Source organism: Amblyomma mixtum, chromosome 5 (assembly GCF_055824585.1).
Source record: "Amblyomma mixtum isolate Tamu chromosome 5, ASM5582458v1, whole genome shotgun sequence".
NCBI classification, from domain to species: domain Eukaryota; kingdom Metazoa; phylum Arthropoda; class Arachnida; order Ixodida; family Ixodidae; genus Amblyomma; species Amblyomma mixtum.
In genome coordinates this window covers 181,675,551-181,679,216 of record NC_143016.1, presented here as the reverse complement: position 1 = coordinate 181,679,216, position 3,666 = coordinate 181,675,551, and the positions used below count along the sequence as shown (strand labels likewise).

General features: G+C 46.7%; 1 pseudogene; it reads right to left on the bottom strand.

The window, feature by feature from the left end:
- Positions 1-2,256: 2,256 nt before the first annotated feature.
- On the bottom strand, positions 2,257-3,206 carry LOC149344997 (uncharacterized; annotated as a pseudogene).
- Between the last annotated feature and the right edge of the window lie 460 nt (positions 3,207-3,666).

Genomic DNA, 3,666 nt, shown 5'->3' with positions numbered 1-3,666 from the left:
ATGTTCGAGCGTGAAATGCGAACCCAGCTCACAGCCATTCTCCCCGAGCCAAAGGCAGAGACGTTCCGGGAAGAAAAACCAATTCCGCGCTGCGGTACGCTTAATGAGGGGCAGCGCGTCCTCGCCCGCCAGTTTCTCAAAAAGCCACGCTGGGAGGAAGCTACAATTGTCAAACGCATAGGCCTGCGCTCTTGGCTCGTCAACATACATGGCACAGTAGCACGCCAAAACCTCAATCAGCTGCGTAGATTTACGACACCGTCTGAGAGCTGTCCGCCAGCAGAGAGAACACGTGCACCATCAACCCACATAGCCTGGCACCTCTCCCCGGAAGATGAGACTTCGCCCAGGGCAGACCTAGAAGACACAGCGAACAACAGCCAGCCTACAAGTGTTTCTCCCCCGAGCGCACAAAGACAGCTCGCCTCCACGCGTGAGCGCCGACCGCCTGCACGATACCAGGCAACTTTCGAAGGGGGAAGGAAGTGTTGTGTCCCCTTACTGCTTTTGTGTGTGTGTTACCAGTGCAGTGTCCCGTCCTAACGGCCACTTGCCCCCTCTTCGCGCGCTGTCGCCACATGCCTCCCCACGGTGCGCCCCCGCACCCTCCTCCTGTTTTGGGGAGCCACTGCCTCCCGTGGACGCTTCTCCGCTCCCTCCTTTCTTCGGACGGACAGTTCGGCTCCTGCCTCGGTCGACGCTGGTCGCACCCTCATCAGCTTTAAATAAACAGTCTTAAAGTACCGCGTCTTTCGCTGCATTGAACACAGTGACCGGACACGACACCTTGCTTGGAAATCACAATGTCGTGTACAAAAGACTTATCAGTGTTATAATGTTCAAATTCAACCAGGTCAGAAAACACACTCCAAAAATAATCATTGAAGTGTTCAGGAATACTGGAAGCGTCTTCAATAATTTCATCAATAACCTTAATTTTATGAATTGCCTGTTTAGAATGACCTAAAAAACGCCAAAACTTCTGTGGAGCATGTGGAATAAAATCGGCAAGGCCATGACTGAAGAACTTATCTCGGGGTGCTTTCACTTTTGTTTGTAATTCAGTTTTCAATTTTTTGAAAGACGAACTCTGCCTGCCATGTTTCTTCTTCATTCGCTTTAGCTTTCCCTTAGTTTGGATAATATCTCGCTTTATCCACGGGTGTGATGTAGGTTTCTTTACACTTCTCAGTGGAATGAATCTATTAATGCAATAAGAGGCTATGTCCCTGAACTTTTGCCATGAAAGCTCGACATCATCATGGTGTAGGTCTAAGTAATCGATAATTGATGTATCATCAGCTTTAGCATAGTCACTAACCTCAATTCGTTCTCGTTTTTTTTTCTATTGACATTGATTGTTGATGAAAAAGAAATTAATTTGTGGTCTGAAATTCCTGCATCAATTTCAGCGGTTCCTTCATGGAAAATTTTACTGAGGAATAAGAGGTCTAGAATATTGTCTCCTCTGGTAGATACAGTAATAACCTGTTTAAGACTGAAAGTTAACATGATATCAATGAGTATATCACAGGAAGGACTGTGCTCATAGCTACAGTTATTCCATTTTATTTGAGGAATATTGAAATCACCAGTCATTGTTAAGTTTTTTCCTCTGAATTTCAAAAGGTGATCGTATAATTTCTGCATAAAGTGATCATCAGCATTTGGTGCGCGGTACACTGAACATAGTATGACTAAAAACCCCAGACAAAGACATTCAAAAACAAGCTTTCGTGGTTATCAATCCGATCTAGTTCTCTTATATCAACACTATTTTTTGCTATAACTGCGACGCAACCACCTCGGGAGAATCTATCTCTTCTAAACAGTTGGTAGCCTGGCGAAATTATTTCGTCATCCTGCACCCCGTCATGCAACCAGGTTTCAGAAATAACGCATATATGGTGATCATATACGAATAAAAGATGGTTGGTTGGTTTATGGGGTTTAACGTCCCAAAGCGACTAAGGCTATGAGAGACGCCGTAGTGGAGGACTCCGGAAATTTCGACCACCTGGGGTTCTTTAACGTGCACTGACATCGCACAGTACACGGGCCTCTAGAATTTCTCCTCCAAAGAAATTCCAGCCGCCGCGGCCGGGATCGAACCCGCGTCTTTTGGGTCAGCAGCCGAGCACCATAGCCACTGAGCCACCGCGGCGGCACGAATAAAAGATCTTTCAATCTGTCTATCTTGTTGACAATGCTTTGGGCATTTAGTGAAAGCAGCCGAAACTGGAAACACCGTGATTGCTATTCTGCCTGCTCTAATCTCATTTCTGTGTCATCCCTTTTTAGAACTAGTTTTCGTGTGTTGTGTACGTCGTCCCAAATGTGCAAGTTCTCACCAACGCGAATCTTATCACGAACAAGCCAGACCTTTTTGCCGCTATCTTTTTCTTCTTTCGCGCTGTTCCAAAGTAGGCGGCGCTTACGCAGCGTTTCTGCGCAGTAATCATTTTGCAAGGATATTCCTGATCCTTCCAGTTTGTGAGCATTTTTCATGAGGGTTTGCTTTTCAGTGTAATCCTGGAAAAACGTAATGACTGGCCTTCCTGTAGGTCTCTTCCCGAGTCTGTGAATTCTCGCTACTGAAACACAATCTACCCCACCTTATCCTTGAAGACGTCTTGAATAACCTTCTCCCGTAGCGTTGTTTCAGTTTCATTAGGATCTTCGGTAATCCCAAAAACAATCAAATTCGAACGGCGGCTGCGGTTTTCCAAATCAACCAGTTTTTGATGGTGAAGTTTGAGTAGCTCATGCGCTGCGGTTGCAACTGCATTTGTTTCTTCATTTTCATGGGTCTTTGCTCGAACCTCAGTCATACTGCATTCCAAGCTGATTAAACGCTTTTCGAAACAGTGTATTGCTGTCTCCGTGTATTGAAGGCGTTCTTTCAATGAAGCGATATCAGCTCTAATTGCTTGCTGGCCACTCAATACAGACTCGAACATTTCATCAACAGTTGGTCCCGGATTTTCTTCAATGTCCCCACAAACGAGGAGCTTGCACGAATTTAAACACTCATAGGGAATACTTAAGCACACATGTGGGCACGGCAGTACAACAAGAAAACGATCCTCACTGCGTATTGTGCTGTTGTAACTAAGCTGCACAAGGAGACTCAGACGCATAGTTAGCGATGTGCGCCCAAGGAATGCTTGCCAGTAGCTGTCGGCCTTGCCAGCGTATCTGGTCATCTCGTGACTTCGTTAAGAGCGCTCGCTCGCTTTTTATCGGCTTTAATTTCAAGTGCGCGTTTACTTTTAGTGCGAAAGCCTTAAGGAGCTCGTGAGGTGGAATAGTTGTCATCATCGTCGACGGCGTTGCCACAGTCGAAGGCTGCCGCGGCTGACGACTGTAGTGTGCTGAGCGCGGGTGCAAGAGTGGCACCGATTACGATGCCTGCCGGAGGAGGCCACGTGGGGCGCTGTGGTTCGTGAGGTACCGGGTCCTTTGCAGGCTGCACGCCAGAGTATAAAACCTATGTTAACCTATTAAAATGTATTTTGCAATGCCACATGCAGACCGCTGGAGCCGTCAAGCCGTGGGATCCTCGTCACATGCTGCACTCACTGTGCTGAACGCATGCACAAGATAGAATTAGGGACGGGGAGAAGTTTTTATATTGCCTGATTGACTGATTCCTTTTTTAGACGC